Source organism: Ursus americanus, chromosome 1 (assembly GCF_024610735.1).
Source record: "Ursus americanus isolate L20-20 chromosome 1, mUrsAme1.1.p, whole genome shotgun sequence".
In the NCBI taxonomy this organism is placed as follows: Eukaryota; Metazoa; Chordata; class Mammalia; order Carnivora; family Ursidae; genus Ursus; species Ursus americanus.
In genome coordinates this window covers 26,215,371-26,243,282 of record NC_142127.1, presented here as the reverse complement: position 1 = coordinate 26,243,282, position 27,912 = coordinate 26,215,371, and the positions used below count along the sequence as shown (strand labels likewise).

The 27,912-nt window shown below is 39.8% G+C and overlaps 1 long non-coding RNA gene across 1 annotated transcript in view; it reads right to left on the bottom strand.

The window, feature by feature from the left end:
- Nucleotides 1-15,024: 15,024 nt before the first annotated feature.
- Nucleotides 15,025-27,912, bottom strand: part of LOC148110724 (uncharacterized) — a 55,502-nt gene continuing 42,614 nt past the window's right edge. The window contains exon 4 of the long non-coding RNA XR_015723616.1: nucleotides 15,025-18,823. This is a non-coding gene — a long non-coding RNA (uncharacterized LOC148110724). The remainder of the gene's footprint in view (nucleotides 18,824-27,912) is intronic.

Sequence of the window (27,912 nt, the reverse complement as noted above, 5' to 3'; positions counted from 1 at the left end):
TCAAATGAGCTATTCATTCTAAAATATGAATCTATTATTCAATTACTCAAAATTTTCAGTGTTTCCTCATTTCTTTTAGATGGCATCCAAACTCCTCAATATGTCATAATGGGTCCTAATTCCCACAAATCTCCGCTCTGTGCTCTACCCACAGTGAACCACAGGCACCATTTTTTTCTCACTGCATTTTCACGGAGAATTTGCCTACCCATAACACACACTACCCCCAAAATCCTGTTTTCTCTCCTACTCCCAACAAGGGCACCTCACCAAATTCATTATAACTTACATAACTCCAACTTCTTCAAGATTCAACCCAAGTCTCATCTACTCTTAGAAGTCTTTGCAAGTCCAACCTGAATCAGGACATCATGTGCTAACAGCACCAACTGGGGGGGACTAAGAAAAAAAACAAATCTGAAATTCTTTGAATGCTTTTTTGAAGGCTATAAATGTTTATCCCAAGCAAAACCAAAACTTTGCTGGTCTTCACTGCCTTGGATCTATAGTTGAACCTTATTTTTGTTTAATTACAAAGGATTACAACATATTCTTTTCAGCGGCATACCCTGGGTATCCCTCCTTAGTGTCCCCCTATGTAAGACACACTCTATAATTGTTGCTTTTCTTGAATATCACCCCAACTGAAATGTGAATTCCTCCTGGACAGGAACTGTGGCTTTTCTTGTTTACACACAATGGTTATCGTGATGCCTGCCAAATACTAGGGGCTCAATAAATGCTTATATGCAGAAGGAAAAAGAAGGGAGAGAAAGAACAAAGAGGGAGGAAAGAAGGACGTTTCTTCTAGCTTAATATGTTGCACTTGTAGCTTTGACATTGAATTCTCAATGCCCCTTTTGCTCTGATAGCTTTGTTAGCAACATATAGAAAGGCAGCTTGGATCTCGGGCAACCCTGAAGTCAGATAAAATCAGTTCTAGTCAAGCCCAGTCTTCTCTGGATGGATGAGCTGATTGTTCTCCAGCCTAACCTAGAAAGGCTTTTAACGTGAATCCAGTCTCAACTTGGAGTTCCCACAGGATATATAACTAGTTGCTATCTACCACCTTCCCTGACCTCCCTGATTCCTAATACATACACCTCAAGAAACTCCCTGGACCACCAGTCTCAGGTATAAACCAGCAGATCCCGAAGCCTGGGCAGCTCTACCTATCAACTTTCAGAAGAATCTTAAACTGAGATAATCCAATAAATGGTTCCAACTGCAGTATGTTCTGCTCACACCAAATCTATGGGCAATGGCCTCCCCCTTCTACCCTATGTGCAAAATGACAAAAGGCTACAAATTCAATAGGTCACGGGACCCTTTTATTCCCATTAAAAAAATAATAAAAGGCTAAACTGAGACATATGCTAGATGAGAACCAAACTATTTTGAAAAGTTATAATGAATTCTTATGACAGGAATTATATTATGCATAATATAAACATCTGTATTTAAGGAAGATAATGGTTTAGCTCCAGGAAATAATAGCTAAGCAGTGATGACTTAAGCAAATGTTTTACAATTAATGGAAATAAAAATTACATATTATTACAGTTAAGGGATGTTGGGAAAATGCGACAGGAGGTAACTCATACCAATGGATTCTGACGCAAGAGAGAATTAAAGTTTCTATAAAACAAACTCTCCCCCAAAGAGGGAAACTGCAACAAGATCAAACTTCTTGAGTTCAAAGATGTTAAATTCTACTATTTAAACCCCATTTCATGTGTAGTTACAGCATAGCCATGTCTACCTTCAACAGAGTCAATCTGCCTCTTAAAATGAGATATTTAAAGGCAGACTGTTGGCCTGGCGTCTTGGATGGCAGATCACAGAATTCCAAAGCCCTTAAGACGCTGTAGCACTAGCTCTTACTAAGTCATAATTAACTTCATTGGGAGTTACATGATAGCAACTTAGAACAGAATTTGGCTGAACATTTTTAGTATTCTTCCACTTTGTAATTATTACTTCAGTGGGAATCTCAAGTAAGAAACAGAGGGCAGAACCTGGCCCACAAAGAGAAGCACATCAAGTAACTGGCCCAATTTATAATGCCAATAACAGAGTGTATTAAAATCTCCCATGAAGCATCCCCATTAGCTCGTTGATTTTATCATGAATGTAAATTCCACCAAAATGACGACTTCGATCCTTTACCAAGTCTCCGTGAAGGGCAGCGTGTAGGGCAGAATATGGTGAGGCAATGGCTCCATATACCCGATAACTACCCTAGGAGGGCAATTACGTACAAACTAAGTAAAGAGTTGGATGCTGTTTGGCAGTTTAACCACATAATAAATTCTTATTGATGCAAGAAAAAGGAGCCATCACATCTCTAGTCTGGGCTTTAAATATCCGAAGAATAAGATTTAGGTCACTGAGACTTGGACTTGTGTTTCAAAATGAAAACCCAATACTAGGTTCAGAATGATAGCTATAATGATAGTTATATATTAGAAAACTTCAAATTATACAATATGTAATTTTTCACTACCATTAATTGTGGAACATAACATGTCCTGAAACTCAATCGTGATTCTCCTTCAAAAGTGTTTATATAGAGCATGACCTAATTTTTATTATAAAAATGGAGACTTTTTTATTTTTTTTTTTTATTTTTTATTTTTTTTTTTTTTGCTTGCTTGCTTGCCTGCTTTAAATTACAGTATTTACTTCGAAACTAATTTTAGGGTATTATCCATTTGACATTTGAGTTTAAAGGCTACTCAAAAATCAAAACTGATGCAGAATATAGGAAGACTATATTTTTAAAACATATTCTTGCCTTCACTACCTATGTTCCTCTCAGTGACTCACCTGAGGCCCTGAAGAAGATAGCTAATTCATTTCCTGAGGGCTAACCCACAAACCCCCTGTTGTGGTGTCTTGGCCAGACTTTCAATTGAAGGCCATTAACACCCCTTTCCCAACAGCCTAAACTCTTTTTTGTCACGAAGTCTTCATTCTCTAGTACCACCACCATACCCCTAGCAGCCTACTTCTCAATGGCCGCAGCTTTGAGAAACAAAAGAAAAATCATACCAATATGTCCTACCAAGTATGGCAGACTGCTCTCCCATTGGCCAGCCCACCCGTCAATGCGCCATGTTTGTTAACATTCAAAAAGACATTTGTGCAGAGAACAAATTGACGGAGCCCATGTTTATATCAGAAATTTCAGAAACGGCAAGAGATTTATTCGTGGAATCTTAACACCCATTCAGACTGTCATAAAACACAAAGGACCAGATTCAATAAAAACTCTGTCCAATTTCCACAACACAAAAGTCTGTGTGAGCCTTCAAAACAAAATCAATTTTTCCAGTTTTGCAAAGGGCTGTTCAGACTTCAGTAGCATGGAAGCCAGCTGGGGCATTTCCTTACTCATCCCTAAATTAGTTTCAAAAGTAGTTTTGAGGACCACATTTGATCAGAAGAATTTGCATGCTTTTCTCCTCTCTCTCTTTCTCTCTCTTTTACATATTTCAGAGTACATCACATGGAGAACAAACAACAGAACTGCAGCATATGTCTCATGCAGTTAAAAGCTTTAAAACTGGCCCGTAAAACAGAATTCTTTGGTACACAGTGAAAAATATTTTTTGATTCCATAATCCATACTGCAGTAAAGTTGGGTATAATCATTTTTAAAAGTTGCTGTGTCCATGGACAGCTGTTCTTCATACATACTGGGAATGTTTCCTTTACATTCCTAAGGACATAAGAGTTTGACATCGAGCCAATACCTCTAGAAATGGTGAAAACTAAACACACCCCATACTGATGCTTTTACTCTTCCAACAAACTTTCTCCCACAACTAAAATGTTAAAACTTTTACCCCACAGCCCACATTCTGAGATTAGTCCAATAACTAATGTTCTGTCCAAGTAAAATACATTTTGTCATAGCTTGAAAATGTTACCTTTCACAGAAGTATAGTATTTCTGACCAGCAGGGAACATATGTCAACATTATCTATTATTACCCAATGTCAGGACCAAAAAGGGAAGGTGGGTGGTGGATGTTAATAACGACTTAAGCGATTTCTAAAAGAGGCATTTGAGAAGTACAAAGCCAGAAGTTTCAAATGTTTTGTCTTATTTTCGCTGTGTCAGCAACCTGCCCCCCCCACCCCCCCATCAGAACAAACCTAATGCTGCCTCCGACCCAACGCCTAGTTCTCTTTTCAATTTTAGCCAACGCTTTGCTAAGCTGGAAAGTTTGAAAAATACCCTAGAAAACTTCTCCACCAGAAATGAAAAACAAAAACATATGACCAGCAATGATGAAAGCAACTCCCACTCACTAAGAAAAAGATTTTCAATCACAGAAGCACACGGCTTTTGGATTTGAAAATTTATTTTCATTTTTCAAGCTACTTGTCTGGTGTTTAGATTTGGGGGTTGGGTTTCTTGTTTGACATCGGAGGAACTGGGGGAAATGCTGGTTGGGAGTGTAATTGTATTTAAGCAATTTTCTCAAAGGTAAGCAGAAAGGGTTCTCCTCATGCAACAAGGCTGCCGAGGAGACGATGCCCGTACCCAGTTGAATATGGGTTTTCCCTACAGGAGGAGCTGAAAGTCACATTCCTCAAGAGTCCAGAAGAGAAAATGTGTCTCCTACCTCTCCTAAAGTTGGATCAAGATGTGGCAATACTATACTGTGAACTTGGGGCTCACTGTGCCCCTGTACTGAGCAGCCATAACCACGATCTGAAAAATGTACTTGGAGCCACCATGATTGGGAACAATCAAGTTCTCATTCTCTTTGGGGGCCGTGTGGTTCTATCCAGCGTTTTTCAAGGAAAAGAGACTTGACTTCTCACCTCACTACAACAGCTTCTTGGGGAAAACTTCACATTGGGTCATAGAGAAAGACGTGTGTCCTCATTCAAGCCTACAACAGGAAGTATGTGGGTAATATGTCCCTTCAATCCTGGAGCTTTGTACGCTTTCCCTCAGGGGCATAGTGTTGGGTTTCTGGGCCTATTGAAAAGTAAGCTCTCATTCACTCATCTATTTGGTTAGTATTAAATACAAATCTTTCTCTTTGAAGAAATCATTCAAGAGAGACTATAAAATAAAAGCATCTAAATAAATCCCTCATGCTAGGATGCTCTTAGAACTATAGGAAACTCAACTCATGGCAGAGCACGTGTCACAAGACTGTGGAGGAAGGTGGCAATGCTTACTGTTTTGACTTCTGGAGGAAGTTATCCTAATTTGTTCTTCCTCATCTCATTCAGCTTCTGAGGCCAGAAGTCATAGAACTATAGGTTCCTTCTTCAGAGTGTAACACTGAGGCAAAAGGAGATCTTAACCCTATTACTTAAGTATTCCATTTTGCTTGTCCGACAATATTTTAGCTGCTAGATGGCAGGAGTCCTTATCCATCCTAAACCTGAATGGTGGATCTAAAACAATCAAATTAAAAGGGATTTTCCACCATTCCTCACATGTGATGCTGACCAGTTCACCACGCAGAGGAAAATGCTTTGAGGCAATCCTCCCAGTGCTGTAGGAGACAGTTCCTCCACACATCAGTCCTCCCTCACCCACTCCTCCCAGGACGATGTTTATCACACAGTCCATAGGGTTCATGGTTTGTTTGTATTTGCGGGAGAGGATTAAGTTAATTGACCACTTCTCATTTAGAACATGGCTTCCGAGAAGCTCCACCTAAGCTAACAAACCATGGAAGGTGTTGAACTTAGAAAATGGTGCCCTTTAGAAGAATCTTTAAATGTTTAGATGGGGGAAAAACCTTACAAGTTCATCCTCCTTACTTTTAAAGATGAGAATTGGTGCCAAGGAACCATAAGCAATTTACTGTCATGCGGCTTAGTGGGTACTCTGATTCCACTCCATTTTAACATCATGGGAAAATAAGTTAATAGAGTTGGATCCTGCTCTCCAGGATCCTGGCCCCTGGAGGTAGAAGGTTGGAAAATGTGTGAGGGGACCTTCTGGGTTGCTGTCCCTAGATTACAATGCAGTTTACATGGGTTTCTTCATCTATGATTTGGGTTCTTTTCAGCAAGTGTGTTATCCTTCAATTAAAAAAAGAAGGAAAGAAAGAGAAAACCAATTAAACAGCTATATTTATATATATATATATATATATATATATATATACAATATATATATATTGTAGTAAGAAGCTCTACTTACAAAATGTAAGAAAAAATAAAAGACTACATACGGAGACTGTTGACTTAAGTTATCATTCCATCCCCAACACTGGAAAATAAGAATTAAGAATTCCAATAAGGAAAACACTAACACATGTCTTCAAAATAATAATAATTTTCATTTGAAATGTACTAATCAGGTTACACAATATTCTATTTCATTTCCCTTGATGTTCAAAACAATCTGTTCTCAAAGAAGAAAATTTGTGTCATCATTTTATAACTATGAAAACTTAAGTTCAGAGAGATTGATTAACTTGTCCAAGGTGACCTGGCGAGTCAGCACAACAGGAAGGAGAAGCTGAGTATTCTGACCCCCACATATCTAGGTGTTCTCTCTACTATGTGTGTTGCCAGTAATCGTCCTATCTTGCTTTTGTGGGGACATAGGACATTCTCATTCATTCCACACAACTACGTACCAAAGACTAGCTGCTTCAAGGATCACAAACATGGAATGGAAACCGATCTTCAAGAGATTTGTTTTTTCATAAGGAAGTGAAACAGCTTAGTTTTTAAGATGCAAGTTCAATCACCAAAAATTAATCTTATGGGACAATTTTGTCTTCGGTTGCATTTTGAGAAGGCCAGAGTCTAAGAAAAGCTGAAGAAGCATTTTAGGTTAAAATTGCCGAGAACCTAGTTCCTTTTTGAGCCTAGAAATGTTTTTAGGGGTGGAAGCAGGGGAAGATTTGATATTTTAATTGTTTTTATCTGCTGGTGCATGACTCATGAATAGACTTTCTGCCTTCTAGAGAGGTTAAGAGATACTCATGAAAATACCAGTATCCATGTTTGGGTTTTTTTTCCACAACTTGGAATCTAAAAAATGCAAATGATGCCTAATCTCTACCATAGTCCATCTAAGATTTAAAAAAAAAAAAAAAAAAAAGCTTAGAAGAGACAAGAGACAAAATTAAAAGATGAAATTATGTCTGGGCCTTCTTCCGACCGATGTCATCTGAGCAGTTAACCCAGCTGAGCTTTGGAAGCTTCTCCAGTTTTAATGGTGAGCACATTCCTTTGTATGATAGCTTCCTGGGTGAAGAGGTTACATGTTCTGCCTCAGAGTTAGCCTGGAACCTTCTCCTGGTTAATATCCTCACAATTCTTGTTTCTTATGTTGGCCTATGATTAACAGATGACATTTGCCTGAATTTGGATTGAGTGTTAATATACCATATTAGATTGCAACTGACAGGCTCCCTTTTTCAATTTATTGGAGGCCTCTTACAGAAGAGTAGTAAAACATATGACGGAGCCAGATTCAACTAGCCAAAAGCAGACCAGAAAAAGAATTATGCCAAATTAATGTAACTGAAATAATCAGGGCATTGTAGAATTCTGTCAATTATTTTTCAACCCTCTTATATTGCAGTTTAGATCCCCACACAGTCAGTATGTTTGGCTGCCATAAAGGGAATAGCTGCCTTAAAATACCAAACTAATAAGCCACAACCAAATTAGCAAGTGAATTAGTATAACATTTCTGAGGAAACGGGCACTAACATGAACTAAAAGCCTAAGACCCATACATACTGACTCAACAATCCACTTCTAGAAATATGTTCTAAGATAGCAGTCAAGAATATGGACAAATACTTGGCTACATGGAAAATTTATGCCAATCATATTTCTAATCTTGAAAAAGACTGGAAATAACCTAATACTCAACAATAGGGGGTTGATTAAATAAAAAATGGTGCAGCAAGATAAAGGGCATTGTGAAAGACTAGTGAATGACACTGAAATATATTCAATATATTTTCTTACATGAAAAGGGATTTTTTAAAAAATTACAGGAGTTACATTTTTCTTTAATGTGCATATAATGTAACATGCATAGCTGAAATGTTCAGAAGCATGTGAACCAAAATACTTACAATGGTTATTTTTTCATTGTGGGATTGTGGGTTGTTCCTTACTTTCTTACTTTTATATACCTATACTTTCTAAATTTCCTGTAATGGATATGAATTACTTTGGTTAAGAGAAAAAGATGTTTTTCTAATAAAGAAGAAATGGCCACCACCACACTACAGAAGTGCAGCAGAAACAAACAAACCAAAAATGTTACAGGCACATTATTTATCTTTTGTTCTTTTCCATTCAAAGTGAAAACCCTTTCCAACAAAAATGAAAATAAAATACAGATTGTTTTTAATCACTCTATTTTTCTGTGGCAATCCTATAATGTGAAATATTAAAATTATCTGAGGACAATATTGAAGGTATCAGTTTAAACATAGCAGTGCTGTTCAGTGGGCTACAGCCTGGATAGTTAATCTGCTATTATGAGTTTACATAATGTTTCAGTGTCTCAGTTTAATTACTAATAAAAGGGGGAGAGGCTGTGAGTCATACTCAGCTAGTTGAAGAATATTAGACCAATCAAACCAAAAGAATGCTTTAATTTCATTTGGTCCTACTTCCTGCTTTACAACAGGATTAAAAATAAATATAGAGAAAGAGATGGAGAAAGTGAGTCACCTAATTTACATCTAACATAATGCAAACAAGCATTTCTTTAATAGGTGTTCAGTACCTGAAGTTCTAAATTATAGCAACTTCTAGAAGCAACTTCTTAATGGAAAATCCTAGCATTTTTAATCTTACCGCAGATTTTTTACCTTGTCAACTCAGAATTCATCTGATTTTAAAAAAGAAAAATCTTTTACTTGGAGACAAAGGTAAGCCACAGTACACCTCAAACTAATTAAAGATGAATCTCTTCTGGAACAATGGTACAAAGAAAAAAGCAAATTATATTTTATAACTCAGACAAAACAGTCATCCACCAAAAGAATATTGCCTTCTTTTAATTATTAGAATAAATCATGCCATGGAAAACTGTTTGGCACATACTGGAGATAAGAAGATGATAAATATAATACAAAACAATAAAAGGAGATAGATTCTCTATTCAGGCAAACTCATCCTAGGTGCAAGTGGAACCCTGAGGGACCACATACCAAGTTACCTCAGAGGCCTCAGAATGTCAATGGCATTTCATATAAGACCTTCATATAACCTAGACTGATTAAGATTGATCCAATTTAATTTTCAGTAACTAGCCCTTGGTAGCATTCTAACATAAAACATTGAAATTCTTTTTTCAAAAATATTTGTAGTTGTTAGGAAAAAGCCTATTATAATAGGTATGTTATTTACTAAGGATGAGTTGAGTAAACATGGAGCTGGTGGTTTGTGCTTGAGCAGTAGGGTAGTAAGAATTTGGTGGTAGGGCAGTCAGTTGGAGCACAGCCTAGGATCTGCTTGAGTTCCATTTCTGAGTAACCTCCCTTTTTCTAGAGATATTCATGGTACTGAGAATCCAAGCGAATTTCTAGAAGCTTTTTATACCTTTGGCTTTGAGAGCCACAACGGGTACTTGAACACTACACTTGCAAGAATTCTGGTTACTTTGTTCTGGAAGGAAGGAAGGAAGGAAGGAAGGAAGGAAGGAAGGGGAAAGAAAGAAAGAAAGAAAAGAAAGAAAAGAAAGGAAGAAAGGAAGGAAGGAAGGAAGGAAGGAAGAAAGAAAGAAAGAAAGAAAGAAAGAAAGAAAGAAAGAAAGAAAGAAAGAGAGAAAGAAAACCTGGTGTTGCTATTATTATTTATTGTTCCCCTGAATCAGCTAACCAGAGTTCCTCCTGGTACTTGGACGAGGTCTCTTTCCATAGACAGATCGACCCAATCGATGACAAGGTTTCCTGGCAGTGCTGAGAGGACTGCTTACTTCTCACTTTTTCTTAGGTCAAGAGACCCATGCTTTAGCTGTAAACTTACGACTAATCTGGTGAGCCTAAGAAATTCATGTATTTCTTTGTGACCCATATTTCCAGTCTGTGAAGGAGATTAATTTATTCAACAAATATTCAGTGAGAACCAACAATGTCCCAGGCACAATCACATGTGTTCAATAGCACTCTATACCCAATGTTTCCAGTTTCCTGGAACTTACATCCTAGTGAGTGGAGCAGAGCCAAAAAATTGCAAAGGAAGAAAATCAATAAACAAAGTCTCAAAAAGTAATATATAGAAAATAACACAGGGAAATGTGAGTGAATAAGCAGCAAGGAGATGAATTCTAGGCTCTTATTCTATCAAAGCAAGAGATGACAGTGGTTCTTGGAAGAGTACTGGACATATTCAGGAGAGCAAAAAGATAAGATTTACTGATGGATTAGATCTAGGGCGGTAAAGGCAACAGCAATCAAGGATGAGTCCTTGTTTTTCTTTTCAACACCTGCAGCTGGGGTTGGCATTTACTGAGAAAATGCTGGAGACAAATGGTGAAGATCAAGTTTGAGGGGTAGGTAAATCAAGAGTTCTGTGAGTTGGTTGTTAAATACTGCCCTACATAATCTCTGAGGTTAATTTCACTTATAACAGTCAGTGACTCTAGGTTATGATCTATCTAGACCATTTTGAGAGATGAAAGATGGTGAGAAATAAGTTATATCCCTGTCAGTGAGTGACTGGGGTACGATAGAAATGGTGGCCTGGAGAATCTAAGACATGTAAAAGATGTGTGCGAATCCCATTGGCAAAATCATGAATTCAGGTGCCTAATTCACTGGGAATTTAGATCAAAAAAAGGCAAAGAAGAAGACTGTTAATCTAAAGCCAAAGTCATTGGAGACCTAGTACATTGCCTTGGAGATCCATACATGATATATAGAAGGTGGCTCATACATCTGGAAGACAGGAGGACAAAGCAAAGATGGCAGAGAACTTTCTCGGCCACTGAATTGTACAAGAGACCTTGTTGCCTCTTTCTTCTCTTTTTTAAGTTTCTATTTATTTAAGTCATCCCTACACCCAACCACCCAACGTGGGGCTCAAACTCATGACCCCGAGATCAAGCGCCCACATGCTCTTCTGACTGAGGCAGCCACGTGCCCCGCCTCTTTCTTCTTAAAGAATAAATGGCTTAGGAGACTATAGGAATATGCCTGGGTGGGTTTAGTGTGAAACCTGCCATTTTATTTTGTGAGGGCTGGACTTATCACTTCAGAAGTGTGAAAACAGGTGTGAAAAACATCCCCCGTTCCCACCACCATTTCTTCTAATAAACGCATTATTTTTTACAACCCTTTGCTAGGACAAAATGATTCTATATATCCCACAGTCCTTATTCCCCGGGCCTATGCCTCACCTTCTCCGACAGAATTGTCTTAAACTCCTGGGATCCCAAATGTGGCGTCATGGTAAATTCGGGGAGATACAGGGTTAATTGCGCTGGAACGCACTTTCTTTCCACTTTGCCTCAAGTTACTATACTTAAAAATACTGATTTGCAGCATCTGTTTCATAAGAAGATACTCCTGAAATGTTATGAAGAAGCATGAGGAATATTTCTGCCCCCTTAAAAGAAACCAGGTTGCTGAAGCCACCACCACTGGCACAGGACAGATGACGAACTGTTACTGCTCCCATTTACAACCAGAGCCAGATACAAGCAAGGATCATGGGAGATGTTGCAAGCGAAAGCATTTGGTAAATGGCAGTATAATGTACAAATAGAAGATGTGACTTTTGTGTTCTTATTCAGTCACGAAGAAATGGATGTTGGCTGTCAGTGGGCGGAATTCCTTAAGGCTGGATCATAAACGTGCGATCACAACCGAAGAGAGTTTGAGACGATCTAAGCAGTTGCCATTGCTGAGAAGAATGGTGGCTTGCCATGTACAGCATCAATCTGACCATAAGAGTTTCACTTCAGCCCCAAATACTTGGTATTTAATAGCACTGAAAAAAGGTAAAGGGTGGTTTTTTCACGCCTTTTTATATTTGGTAAGTGATAGGTCCCACCCAGCTAGAGTTCCAATTTATTTTAAATAATAGATTTTACCAAAAACCTCACCTAAACCCCTACCGTCCTATATTTCTATCTAATTTTAACCTCTTCTTTAAAGTACAGAGGCCGACATACCCACTAAAATTATCCCCTGGCATACTTACCTTTGCAAATACATTTTATCTCATAAATTTGTTTTATACCCTTCTTTCTTACCCACAGAAAATGCTGGCTCCACCTCTTCTCCCTCTCCTCCTAATACCATCCATTCTCTGGTTCTGTTCTAAGTTTACGCACATACAGGTCTCCGTTAGAGCAGAAAATATTAAGTACTTTAATCCTTCCATCCTCTCCTCAATCATATTTAAAAACGTTCTCCTCTTGTTGTGGCAGTAAGATGAGAATATAAAAAAGACATACGTCACGCACCACATATATTTGTAAAATAAAAACAATATTTAGAATATTTGACTTTGTTTTAACTAATGTGCTGAACATTTCTAAATGCATGTTGGCCTTTATGATTTGCCAATGACACATGAATTTTTTTAACATGCTTTTTACGAGATAAACTCTTAGCACTGTAATTCTCTCACCCAGGAAGCTACTGCGTTGATGTTCCAATCACTGACTTCCAATGTGTCAGAGCACCTTCTTCATATACAACAGTTCATGTCCATTTTCAAGTCTCAGTTCACAAATATGACCAGACACTTTGTCCTAAGGCCAAAGCACACCATCCTGCCTCTGTATCTGCATGACGAATTTGACGGGGTAAAGGATTGACGCTAACTTTATCTTGAATTTGCTTATTACCCATTTCCTTTATCCTGGACAAAAAGACTTCTTGTACATGACGGCATATTCTTCTTTCACTACTAGAAATTGTTTGGAGAGACCATAGATATTGGGAGGAAATAAGCAATTCACTCCCACTTCAAGCACATGCAAGTTGTTGCCATCTTTTCCAACTCATGGCTTCGGGAAGTCAAGTCTATGCTGAGCTTAAAAAACAGACAGACAGACAACAAAGACAAAAGCCAGAAAGCAGTGGTTAAGACATTCAGATCAATAAGGCTCCTAGATTCACCGCCCTTCATATCAGAGTTAAGAAATTCCACTCCAACGACACTCTAGCCATTAAATTCAAAACCTGTTCAAAATAAAAGGACAAAAGATGAAATCAAAACACAAAACTCCACAGCTTTATTTAAGAAGTGCTATTTAAGCTATAAAGGATTTCCTGTTGCTCTTGTTTTAAATAATTTTACAGTATTCTTTTGTTCTTGGGTTACTCTATATCCAAATAATCACATATGTAAATGACCCAGTGCAACGGTGGACGCCACTGACAATGTAAACATTATTGTTTATCCAGAAGCATTATATGCTCATGCAAAAATGGCATTAAAAGCTTGTGGTCAGAGCAAAAAACCACAACTGTAATTGTTTATTTATATAGCTCACCATTATTCTGTAGCGTACGTTTACATTTTTAAACATCTCTAAACATTGCTGAGTTGGTCTTAGAAGAGTGAAAAATGCAACGCTCGCCTAAATGATTAAAGACAAACAACTTAGGTCGGTGCATGCAGCAAGATGCTTTAATATGGAAATTATTTACTTTGCCCTGGCTTATAGTTTTCATTTTGATGCTGCCCTTGAAACTCCATGATAACAGGGCCATTCAGTGGAATTTCTGCATTTTTCTCTGTAGTTCAGGGCAGCTGGTTTCTTTCCTCTGGAAGCAGAAAGCTAAAGTATATTTATCACTCTAACAGTGACTCAAAACAAACAGGAAGTCTTCATCAGCCGGCTCCTGGGCATAGCTGATATTAGGTACTGGCAGAAAGGAAACAGAGACCTCATTCTGTGGACGTCCGACAGAACGTCCATGCAGATGCGGGCGATAACAAAGTTAGGGATGCGCCGAACGACCACCGCGTTCTCCCGAGATTAAGCGCTCTCTCAATGCTCGCCAGTTTTCAGAGTCTGCGAAAATTCCTCAGGAGTTTTCCTTTCCATTTCAGTTTGAAAGAGGAGTTTGAACTGGATACCACGAGCCTTGTGAACCTATGCGCCAAAGAAAACCTGGGAGGGAGCTATTCTGGGAGATTTGGCTTTGATCTGGTTGCTAGGAAAAAGCCCTGCTTTTGTCTGCAAGTATTCTGAATGGCTCCTTCAGTCAGAATGAGGCCTGCAGGTCACTGTCTGAATTAAGTGAAGAGGATTTTTTTTAATGCTAAAAATGAAGTTGTCGCTGTGTGCCATAATAAAGCTGGAGAGAGGGGTTGGGGCCGCTGAGCGACGGCAACAGCTCCTTGCTGCAACTTCAACTCCAAGGTAGGCTGTGAAAATCACCCAAGCGCGCGTGCAGATCAAATGCATGCAAATATTCCTCAGTGGCGCATATGTTCCTAGAGACCTTCGCCGTCACCTTCTTTTTCAAATAAAACCTGCTTCGGATTCAAAGCCCACTTTGTTTTGATTAATATAAATGTTCACTATCAAACAATTTTTTCACCTTATAAATAAAGAGAAAGGTCAAACATTCACACCTAACTTTTTGCAGCTAAACCAAACTCGAAAGGGGTGAGACTGCAAACTACCGATACCGAATCAAAAATGATCAGGCAATACGCTTTGGGAGGTCCTTTAAGAAATTTTTTTTTTTATTTGTTGACTAATCTCCTTGTTTATGATAATGCTCATACCTTTGTAGAAGGACTTTACAGCCATTATCTAATCTTCTCAGATCCTGGTGAGGTAGAAAGGGAGCAAATCTTATCTCCGTTCTCCAGATGAGGACACAGAGACGCAGCGAGGTTGAGTAACAAGCTCACATTTTAAGTGGCACATTCTGTCCAGATGCAGAAATGACAGTGGGGCTCGGGCTTTGCTTTTCTGGGAATGGGGCTGGATTCTCACCCAGTCGCTCATGTGTTCACCAATCCCCTCTCGGACCAGCATTTCTACAGCGACAGTACTGAATCTCCACACAACCTGTTGGAAAAATGCACAGCCGCCCGCCCCAGTGAGGATCAAACCCTTGTCCGTAGTCCCTTCGGCATCTGGTGCCAATGAACTGAACCACCCGCTGAAAGCCTCAGGAGCCCAAAGCAGAATAGGACCAATCCCAAAAGTTCCGTTGCTCCCTTCTACATAATTCTGGAAGAGGGAAGAGGCATTACATTTCATGAACTTACCTAATTTTGCTCTCTCTCAAGTTTGAAATATATTTTGCATTCCAACAAACCCTAACATTTGCAATATAAATGCAAAAATAAGAGAGTTGAGAGGTAAACTACATGAATGAAGATTTCACCACAGTAAGAAAAAAATGAACAAGGGAAAAGTGTACCAAGCCTGGGACCTTCAGGACCACAGCATCTTTACGGGTGCGAAGCACCTCCTCCCCTGTATTAGTGCTCAAGGTCTAGCCGGTAGAGACAAGGAAAAGCTAAACATGAGAGCGATCCTTTTCCAAATAATATCGGCTAGCCCCTCTCCCACGCTCTCACTCTTTTTAGCTTCATTGAGATGTAAGGGATATCCTCTTTTAAAAGAAGTAGCGACCCTGATTGCTCAGGAAAGGTTCTAGGGAAAATACATGCAGAACACCTGAAATGTTAGCCAGGTGCAACCCCACTGCCAGGTGAGGGGAGATTTTCTCCCGAAAGCAGGCTGGGGCAGCCTCTATTCTATCAGAGCACCTTCTAGAGGTTTCAGCACAGGAAGGCACCCTCGCCTATCTTTTGGAATGCAAAATTCTCTGCAGAACACCAAATGAAAGGCCTCAGGAAGCTCAAAACAGACACCCCCGCCAGGAAAACAGAAGTGTTCTCAGGGCAGCATAGCCTCTCCTGGTCCACCTGTTTACTAAGTTACTCAAATTGCTTCTCAAACTGCAGATACAGTTGTAGGTCAGTGAGCTGTGTATCTGTGAACACTACAAAAATGTTCTTAATCTCTCTGAGAAAGCCACAAAGCTGAGTTCAGTTTTGGTATCAAATGCACAGATCCTGAACCCTCCCAGTCCAGGACTACCACGTGCTCTGTGCCCAGCTCTCTTCCTGGATCCACGACGTGGCAACAGGCTAACAGTACCAATTAGCCAGACCCCACGTTGGTTCTTCAGGCTTTGCGAAAGACCAACCCCCAGGACCCCCGACGGAGTGGGACCCAAACCCTGGGCCTTGCCCTACCCTTACTTCTTCACCGCTGCCTGGTGCAAACATTCCAGCAACCCAGGAGAACTTGACATTCATTTTTCACAGTGTCACCATGGTTAGAGCTGAGCAAAAGCCAAAAATGAATTAGGTAAATATAGGAGGTTCGGGCACAAATTCAGCAGGTGAATTTATTTGCAAATTACTCTTTTGAAGCTTCTCATTTAAGATTCTCTTTAGAGACATAGTAGAGAATTTCGTCATTCTTAAAGTAAAGCAAAGCAGGATTTGATTTCAATATTTGGTGCATAGCCAATCATACAAAAAATACTTAATAAAAGAATCCTTTTTGAAGTTATTATGCATTTATTACAGGATTATCGATTTCAGTAATGAGAATTTTATTGTTAGTATTGGGTTGACATGAGACAACTTTTTTCCTGGAGATTTCTCTATCATTTAATTGAGTCACCTTATTCCTTCTGCCCCAATACACAACTGTTCCTGTTATTCTTTGAATTAATTTGGATAAAAGCCTTCTGCAAAAGCCATCTTTCTGGATCCACAACCTCCTCTCTGAGCATTTGTTAACACATTACATTGTACTAAAGTGAATCCACCCACAAGAAATTAGACAATCTACCCTGGTTTTAATATTTTTTGAAGGCTTACAAAGTGCTAATCACTAACGCAGTGATTCCCAGCCCTGGTTTTGTGATAGCCTGGGGTATCTCCAATTACCTCATAGATCTTAAAAAAACCCAAAATTCCAAAAAATTTTCAGAAGAAAATTAATTATAATTTTATTTAATTTGAAATATAAATATCTGCCATTGCAAATAGGAAGTGTGTGTCACAGTAGGACTTGGTGGGCTGGAGCCTTGTTTTTAAAAACAAAAAAACAAGCAACAATAACCCATTGAAACTCCTCAAAGCTCAAAATCATTATGCTCCCCCCCCCAAAAAAAGAAATACTATTCTTATTCCTAGGAACAGAAATTCCAACACACACCTTCTTGCAGGCACAAAAAGGAGCTGGGACAAAAACCCATTCCAGGACATTTCCTCAAAAAGAATACAAATAAGGTGTGTCACACATTTTCATGAATAAAATAAACATGATAATATCTAATAATACCACGGCACTATTATATGTGCCTAAATTACAGTTGTACTAAGAAATGAGAAAATCCCTGGAATAGGACCAGGATTGCTTTTTAATTGTCCATTAGAAAAGCAAAGAATAAAATCGCCTGCAATGATTTCCTTTTGAGATCATTCACCTTATTTTTAAAATACAAAATCAAAAACCTATTGAGACGCATGGCGAGGCTGAGCAATAAACCCGAAGCAAACTGTCTCCTCTCCTCCTCTGAGCCGCAGCAGCTACAGCAAGCCCACAGTGCCAGCTTGAGACTGGCAAGGCAACTAACATTGCACAAAACAAAATCTTAAGTCTCCAGTCCCAAGCGCGTTCCGCAGAGAACATCTCTCGCTCCTCACCTTTTCTTTTTCTTTCTTTCTTTCTTTCTTTCTTTCTTTCTTTCTTTCTTTCTTTCTTTCTTTCTTTTTCTTTTTTCTGAATCGAGATCTTTCTATTTAAGGATGTTCTGCCATCATGAGATACCCCCTAAGCCAATGAAAAAACTGATGACACTTTTCTTTCACACAAAGATCCCTCTCCCAGGGCCATATTTCATGAATGAATGGCTTGTAGGGCACACCGCTAATAATAAACTCTACCAACTGTGCCAACACAAGTGTGAGAAATGCGCAGGGAGGCAAAGGCTGGCCAAAGGAATTCTCCCATACCTGCAGCGGCTGACTCCTTCCAAGAAAGCTGTTGAGTCTGCTTGCTTAGGTACTCGCTTATGTGCCAGGAAGGTATTCCTTTTAAAAAAGTAAAAATAAATAGTTCCTGCAACCTCCTTCTTGCCTTGAAGTCACTATTTCTGCTAGCAAATAAACTCGTAAACTCCATCTGTTAAGATACCAGAGAACTCTACTGGACAAAACATACCAATATTTGTTGAAGGAGCAATCCTATTCTGGCTAGAAAAGGAACTGGGAACAAGGAGGTCATTTCCCATTCAAATCTAAATGTCACCATGAAATACTGTTGAAAAATCAAATGCATCAAGAGTGATTGCACATGTCACAGACTCATCTCCTCTGACCTCCCTAACACTTGTATGAGAGTGTTACTGTCACTGAATTGTCTGGATTCCAAAGAGCATTCTGGTTGAGCTCTCACCCACCCTCTGGATTAACTAAGACCATTTTCTTCTCCTTTTAAATCTCAGGCTTGCCCCCCTCCCACCCCACAACACAAAAGGCTTTTCATCTACCTAAACACCTTCAATTAGCTGGTATGCAAAGAAGAAAGCAACTTGATTAATGGTGGAAATGGAACATAATTAGAAAATATAGCCACATAATTTATTCCACAATCTACCTCATTTACTGGATAAAACATAAGATTCTACCCATTACTCAAGCCATCCTCACTCCCATTCTTTTCATTCATTCTTCATCCATTTAACAAATATTTACTGAGCACCTACTACATTCAAAGAACTTAGCTAGGCACGGAGCTTGTAGTCCTGGAGAAGACGAAGCCAGTCCTGTCCTCTGAAGCCAAACTTCTCCTGGAGAGAGACAGAAAAAGACAGAGATTGTCTTAAATAACTTCGGGAAATTATAAGAACTACAAAGAAAATATAATTTGGTTGAGAGGTACAGACTACTCTGAATAAAGTTTTCTAAATATGAAAATAGTGTCCTTCTTAACAAATGAGGGAAGAAAAGAGTCATGGTTATAACATTTCAGGTCTGTTGTCCAGAGAAGGGCTCTAAAAGGCTGATATTTGAGTGGTTTTCTGCTAGAAGAGCCAGTCAAAAAACAAAAACAAAAAGAAAAACACAAAAAAGTGTAAAATGCCCTTGAGTGAGAATGAGCTTGGTGAGTCCAAGGAACAGGAAGGAAGCAAGAAGCCTGAAGCTTCTTGAAATGCAAAGTAAGGTAAGCCCAGAAATTTGAAGGACTTGGAGGTTGGAATTCGCTCTAAATGCAACATGCAGCCTTTGGAGGATAGGATATCAGACGAGGAAGTGACTTGATCTGATTGAGACTTCCAAGCAGCAGAGCGTCCCCACTCTGCAAAGTCTAAGGAAGGATCCAAGCAGGGCAGATTCAGGATATATTTTAGAGTAAGAACAAGAAAAGAGATTAAAAAAATAAAATAAGTGGGTTTTTCGGTTTTGTTTTGTTTTGTTTTTTTACTTGAACAGTTTGAGTAGATGGTAAGCCATAACAGACTGAGGTGAATGGGGGAAATAATGTCTATTCCCTTTCTTCTAGGTGTGAAAGGTAGAGACTCACTTATTCAACTTTGTCCCTCAGTGGCCCTTGAACACATGAAAAATGGACTTTTATCAGCTTTCCTGATGTTCTGGTGTCCTATTTGAATCACAATATTCTAGATTGCTGGCATGCTTTTCTACTCCATTTATATCAGTTTCAAACCCTAGTTTAATATCCAGTTCCTCTAAGAATTTGCTGATTCAAACTCTCCTAATGATAATGCCTTATTCATATCCATTCTTTCCATTTTTATTATAAATCTTTTACTCTATTTTATACTTAGCTCTATAGAATTGAGACCAGATTCCTTGGCCTTCCTCTCTTTTTCAGCCCCCTCATGCCTACCTCCCAATGCAACATATTCCCATCAGCCCACCGGGCCCTATTCTACCCAAGCCTGAGCTCTGCTCGCCCTCCCCCAACCCGTAACTGTTCGCAAACAGACTCTCCCTCTTCATAGCTCCAGCTGCCACACGATCCTGCCAATCTTTTAAGACCTAGATCAAGGGACCTCTTTTCAAGAACCCGTTGTTGACCCCTCCCCAATCAAAAGTGATCTCTCCCTCCCATCCCCTAGGAGGCACTGGAGTATAATGGTTGACGTCTCCGACTCTGGGGTCAGACTCTCAGTTCACAGGCCCACCTCTGCCTGGTCCTGGCTGCATGCCCCTGGGTAACTCATTAATATGTACAGATCTCTGGGAATTCACCTGGAAAGTGTATGTGGGGAAAGGGGTGAAGTAAGAGTACCTGTAACTCAGAGTTGTAAGGATTGAGACAACACACCTACAATATATCATACAGCCCCTGACACATGGTAAGGACTCTCTAGTGCTCAATATTTTTGTTATTTTCATTTCAGCATTCTTTGGCTTTCTTGTAAAAATAAGTCCATTTTGTATTGTGGTTGCATTGAACCCATCAGATTGAAAGCTCACCGAGAACATAATAGTGCTTTCTTGATCTTTCTATTAAATAGAAAGAAATACCTATTAAATAGATATTTTTCTACTAAATAGAATAGAAATATCTATTAAATAGATATTTTATGAATATTTATTGATAAATGAAGGTGGAACATAAACAATTTTAAGGATTTTCATTTCTTTTTCCCAAATACACTGATTCTTCTTAAAGCAGAGAGGACATCTTTTCATTTATTTTAAAATTCCATATCACTCATCATGTGCATATACTAGGCATATACACACACTACCTATGCCATGTATATATAGTATAGAGCTATGTTTTAAATAATTTTTGAGTTTTCTGAATTAATAAACGTTTGTGTTCAATACAAGTAATGCATATATCATGCTAAATTCACCAGGAACGCTGCCTCTAAAACAGAAAACTATCTCTTCATTTAACCTAAACAGAAGGAATTACAACGGGGCATCATTCCAGCTCACAAAAATCTTCAGACCTCTGAAGACCCAGCGTCAGGCAGGGGTTCTTGTTAGTGACACGTGCTCTCTCATCTACATCAGTTAATGTTTATTGGACAAAGCATAGATGCTGTGTGTTTTGTACACATTTTCTAAATGTGAAGACACTATGTCTGCTGTCTTACATGTCAAGAAAGACATCACTCATGGCCGTAGTTAATAATAAAAAACACATATATCTCTATAGGTTTATGAAGAGTAATTGTATCTCCTCTCACAGGAGAAGAAAAACCTTCAGTGAGTGGGTAGACCTTGGTGGGCTTTGCAACACGACAAAGAAAGTCTAGTGGAGAAACAGAGGTAAAGAGTGTGGATTTGAAACTAAACTAAGGATTAGTCGCGGCTTACTTTTTTAAAAAACTAAATACAGCATGCCAAAAGTGGGGTAAAAACAATTAAAAGGTAAACTCGGAGTCTACCTTTTTCTTCACAAAGCATCCCTTAATCTAGCAAGGATTTCTTATGGTTTCTAGTCAACAATGTGATGGTACTTTGTCCCTAGATTATCCCACATCCGAATAATTATAGATGTAAGTCATACAACCCCACCTGAAGAATATAATTTTTCCCTAGTGATGAGCTAGGATCAAAGCCCCGGAATAATTACGCCTCAATATACCCCCACTGCAGTTTTCGTCTGTTCATCTGCTTTTTGCTCTTTGTTCACGCTTCTGTCCTTCATTTCTTCCTTCCTTTCTCTTTTTTTCTTCTGAATTTTCCAGCATTTGTGAATAATTTGGTCAATCCTTCCAGCTGACCGTCTGTGTCTGCAGTCACTAGTCAGCAGCTATATTCTATTCCACAGACTGAGTTATTTAACTGTGCAACTTCTTGTCTCCAATACACACTCTTTGTTCCTCGGTTGAGTTATAACACATACTTGTTTCATCAACCTCTAACAAAAGTAACGAAGACTCTATTCTTACACACAAATTCAAGACTCCAGGATAATTTCTCATGGAGCATCCATTTAAACTCTTGATATTTCCATGTCACAATCTAACTGCTTATGGCAGATCCTGAATTCTGATTTAAAAACAAACAAACAAACAAACAAACAAACACCTTGTCCTTGTCTATCGGTATAATTCCTGTCTCTCGATGTCTGGTTGACAAACTACCTGAAACACACTCAAGCTGAAACAAGTGGGTAAGAAAAACACCGAGATAACTACTGTCTGCTCTGTTTCTGAGTTTCTGCATACTTTTTTTTTTTTTTAAGATTTTTATTTATTTATTTGACAAAGAGAGACAGCCAGCGAGAGAGGGAAGACAAGCAGGGGGAGTGGGAGAGGAAGAAGCAGGCTCCCAGCAGAGCAGGGAGCCCGATGCAGGGCTCGATCCCAGGATCCTGGGATCATGCCCTGAGCCGAGGCAGACACTTAACGACTGAGCCATCCAGGCGCCCCTCTTCATACTTCTTTATACCTTCATGACTCCTCTAATAGAGCTTCCATGGATTACACATTCCAATGAAATAAAATGTTGGCCTGTGTCTTTCTGCCTCATGCGTTATTTCTCTGCTTAGCTACTACTAGTTATTTTTCCATTACTGTTCAAGTTAACTACCTGGCAAAACTATAATCTCAAACACATAACTATTCAGCTCTATCTGAAAGTGAAGGACCTCTCCTAATTTTGCATCCCATATTTACTCCTCCAAATAGTTGTAAGAATGTATCCACTCTTACCCCTCCTGTTTGATTGTTTTTTAAAATCTCCCTTCTCAATAAAACAACATATTAAAATGAAGGCCATTTATTTTAATTCATCAAAATTGATCTTTGACACTGCATTTGCTTGCCTTTTGTCTACTGAAAAACCGTGTGGAGAGTAATGAGTAAAAGAGATTTCTGGAAGGAAAGACATTATTCGATACAGAAACATTGTAATAATAGAGCTCTTTCCCCACCTGCTTCAAAACTAACTCAGAATTTAGAAAATGAAGTACAATTACTTTAAGTGGAAATTTAAATAGAAAGTAAAAAAGTTCAAGTCCTTTATTTCTAAGTAGTAAGCTCCCACAAAGGTGGATTTTTGTCTGTTTTATTTACTGCTGAATCCCCATGCCTAGAACAGTGCCTGCCACATAATAGAGGTTACTTCAATAAATAAATGTTAAATAAGTGAGCTTCTTTACCCAGAAAAATGTTGAAACTTGTTTACTAGCTGTCAAAAGTAGGTTCCTTCATGCATAAAATAGCATCAACTGTGTAATTTGCCCCCACTTCCTCCTTTTGCAGAAAGCCAACAAAAGAACTGTAACTTTTTACCTAAGGATCAAAGGTGTCAACCTATTGGCTCACACTACTTTAAAGTCTTGGATAACAGTCTTTGGTTATTTTTAGATTAATTTCTTTTGTTTCAAGCTTGAAAAGAAGTATTAACAAAGATCAAAAAATAAATCACTGATTCAGAGCAGGAAAATGCATATTAAGAAGTTCAAAATATAGTATGTAGAGGCTGTGAGCTAACCTTCCCAGAATACAAGTCAGATCTAGCTTTAGATACTAAAGTACTATATCGGTCCCACTTGGGACCCATCAACATAAAAGGAACGAGGAGAGCTTAGAGAGTTGAAAGTCTGAAAAGGAAAGAGAAAACAATTTAAAAATTATAGTGTGACCCAGGCACTCTCCATACCTAAACCAATAAAGCCAAGAGGTAGAAAGATACAACCAAATTGTAATAAAAGATAACTCTAGATTGTGAAATTTTGGGTGAGTTTATTCTCACCCATAATTTCCAAACATTCTAAAGTATGTAGGACTAGTGCAGTCAGAAAAAAAAAAAATAATAATAATAATACATATATTTTAAAACCAAGGAAAAAAAGCCCAAGGTAAAAATCATGTGATAGATCAAGAAAACTTAAAGAATTATATATAGGCATAGAAGAGAACACATACTGATGACTTAATAGTCTTATTTGTTTAAAACAACCACTAACCTAAATCTATTGCAAAATACACTGGACAGGCTTATTTCTTGCTAAAATAATAATTATACACACATGTGTGTGTGCCTAAACCTACATGCATAACGTATACACGTGCACGTCTATTATCCGTACTTACAGGGAGTGCGGCTCCTAGAGCAAGGATGAAGGCACACACGCTGTGTGAAAAAGAAAAAGCTCCCATAACTAGGACCTCATTTAAGGCAGCAACTCTCATATACTGATGAGATGCGAAGATGGCAGAACAGGAACAGAGGAAAAGGAGTGGGCCTTCCCAAGAGGACACAGAAGACTGTCAGGACAAGGAGACCGATTTCAAATAAAGGCTGAAATACAATGCCTCTCGTATCACAATCAAGGTATACCCATGGAAGTGTCCAACGTGTGAACATACACTCAGGAACAGAAAAATGTTTGAGAATTGCTAACCTACCATCTTTCAGGCAAAGGATTCTGGATAGCCCAAGACAGTATGGGATTAAGCAATTTTTCTCTTAGGGTGATAAGAAATGAAAGGTCAAAAAGAAAGAAAGGACCCCAAATTAAGCTCTTTTTCTTCCACAAAGCTGACTAGAAGCACTCCTCCTGTCTACATAACTCGATCCAAAATTATCTGGAGGAATACAAACCCCAACCTAGTGTAACCTCCTTGACGCATCCTGTGGCAGAGGAATTGTATTATTCTTAACAAAACTGCTATTTGTATCCAGTTTCTCTCTTTCCAGTTGTCACAGGGATAGTAAATAAGAAATCAACATTATCCACATAATAAAAAGTGGCCTCTCTCAAGGATCATAATTGCAACGTAAAGAGGTTTATCAAGAAAACATGTGTTTCCTCAGAGGAGTTGCCCTACCAGCCGAAATAGCAGGATGTTAACAGGTGCCATGGTTAATTGGGGAGATACTTGGAGGACATATGGGGTTTCCCAGGCTCTTGAAATCACATTGGATAGGTAGTCGTCTCCCTTTGACCTCAGGACAATTGACCACACATGTCTAGGATTAGAATGTTTCAGGTCAATTCAAACTTTCACACTGGATCTGGACCAAGCAGATAGAAAACACAACCAAATCTAAACCTTTCATTTAGGACAGGAGCCCCTTCTAAGCTCTCCAATTTCCTCAGGCAGTACTACAACTGAAAACACAGCCAAGGAGTGTTTAACAACAAATTCGACCGGCTTCACTCTTCACAGAGGAAGAGTGAGGATTTACCCCAGCACCTACTGTGTGTCAGCGACTACACTGAACGCTTCGCACCCTCTATTTCTTTGGGGTCCTTTGGTAGGCTCTTCAGTCCTGACTACTCTCTCTAAAGTTAAATTTGGGGACACTCAAAATTCCTAGGAAGCCCCCCTACCTCTCTGTAGATCTAGAGTAAGTCCAGGAGTAACCAACCCCAGTCACTTCAAGACAGATGAAGGCTACAGAGAACAAATGGAGAGGGAAGACTGGACAAGTGTTCTGTTATGGAAGGCCTGGCTCCACTACTTTGCATCAGGGCAGATTCTGATGGAGTTCCAAACCTGAATCATTCTCCTCAGGGTTACTGACTCATCCTATTTGGCCCTCATACAGATCACTCACTCATTCTCGCTCTCTCCATTTCTCTCAGCTTTACGCTCAGCCCTCCTGAGACAGAATGGGTGCACAGAATTGGTAAGAGGTGACAGATCAAAGGGCAGCATCGCCCTGCTTGTCCCAAGGTGTTAGCCCTAGGGCTGAACTGCTACTCTCACTTCTACCCACAACCCTTTTGTTTTCTGACATGTACTGAACCTTGACCAGAAACCTTTCCCCAGTCCCATGCCCTTCTCTCCCCCCCCCCGTCTTCCTTTTCCTATCTCATCCCCTCTACCCGCATGTGCACACACACACACACACACACACACACATTCTCACATGAATCCCTGTTGCTTCAAAGTGTGCCAAATATTCAACAGAGAGAAAAGGAAGCACTCAGACCTCATTGAAATCATGTACTTAGACCCCGAGTCAGAACCTGACTTGGTTTGGGGGCAGTTTCAATTTATGAGTTTCGCAGTCACTACTCAATACCACACAGAGATCAATTTCAAATAACTTTTCTTTAAGTGGAGCTTGGTCGGCCCCAGTTTAGGGCAGGTACTAAAACTGGCCAGAATTTTTTTCTGTGTTGCTTCTCTGAATACAGCCGGCAAACGATTACTAAAGTAACTCTTGCAGCCGGTTTCTCTTTGTTTTCCACATCTTGGAAATCTGCAACAACTCAGCTCCATGTCACACAATGCAGAACTGTGCTGGTGGCAGCAGCACCGTGCCCTTCGTGCCCTTCGGGTGCAGGGCCACACAGGTGCTGGCCAGGCCCCTCTTCCAGACGCAGCATCACCTCCCAGATGTGTCCTCCTTGGTATCTAATGTTCCGTGATGCTAGGAAGCGCCCCCTCCAGCTGTCTAGCTAGGAGGCTGTCCACGCTGCGCCCCTTCTGGTCTGTACCGAGGAGAGGTGAAGGCAAAAGCCCCAAAGGTGGGGCGTGACAAGTTTCTGTGCAGCAACGAGGCAGCCATATCCTTCCGCTTTCCCCCGAAAAATCAAGCATCACCTTATCGTTTCCTCACCAAGATTAACTCCTGCTTCCTGAAGAGTATTTCTGAGGTAGAAAGCAGAGGTGGTGAAAAAAGGGGGAGCTGAAAAGTCCAATCTGTCAAGCTCCATTTTAGAAGAAAGGAAAACTGAAAAGTGGACGCATTTCACATGAGCCATTTCCTGCACTCAGGAGGGAAGAAAGCGGCTAGCAAGTGTGTGCAGGAGGAGATCCGCACGGGTGTTATCTCTGACCTGCAGCTTAGCCCCAGTGTCTCAGCTGCCAAAAAGCTCCCATTCAACGTTGTGCTGAGTTCATCAATGCTCCACGTGTCAGGATCCTAACAGGAAAAAGCAGGACAGACAGTCTCTCCATTCAACCGCCTGGGGACCCCATGACAACTAAAATCCCCTCGCAGACCGTCCATATCAACCTTCGGCAGGTCAGAGCACGCAACCCCTTCAGAACCACAGGCTCGGGCCCACACCCTTTCCCCTTGTCAACATTGTCACTTTAAACAGAACATCGAGCCTTATCACGGAACCTGAAGTAAGTATGACAATTAAGATGGATTGCAAAGCCTGCTTGTGCTTCACAATTAACAATCACTTGGCAGCGGGTTCCACGCAACTGTTGGGGGGTATGGCAAGAACTTTATCCCTGCTTAGTGTTGCATTAGCATATTTAGTAGGCTGCAAGACATAATTCCTAAGATATGAACATATTTTTGTCTTTTTTAAAAATCTGCAATTAAGCTATAATATGTAGAAACTCTGCACCAGGCGATCAACGTACAAACACCAAGATGGAATCTCGAAGAAGGGGGGGCAAGGGAAAGAAACGTGCCCCAGCGTGGACACCAACCTGCACTGGTGGCTGCTTCCAGTGTCACGGGCTGGGTGGAAAACTGGCTCCTTCCCGCCTGTGGCCGAATTGAGGGGGAGCTGGTCCTGCCCCGGTGCTGCTGGCATCAGGTGATTGCTCTGTAAGAGCAGAGCTACGTACTTCAATCCCACATGGGGAAAAAAAAACCAAAAACCAGACCCTGAGATGACCCTAGTGGTTACGTAGCAAGCTATGCATTTTTTTCAGAAAAAGCACCTCTTGATTCTCAATCTCTGAGTAATAAACAACACTGATAAAAATCACAAAGGCACTTTACTCGACAAGTGTAAGGCCTCTTCATCAAACTTGCCATTATTTTCCCTTCCTTGCTGCCCCATCTGCCATGCTGGTGAAAAGGATCAGGGAACACCCAAACTGGACCAGTTACCGAAAACACACAGGAGCTCCTGCCCCAAACTTCTCCAGCGTGTTTGTTATATATGTTCAGCCCTCAAGTCCAAGCATGCCCTGGATGGGGGCTGGGGAGGGAAAGAAACAGAGCCAGATCTCTCTGA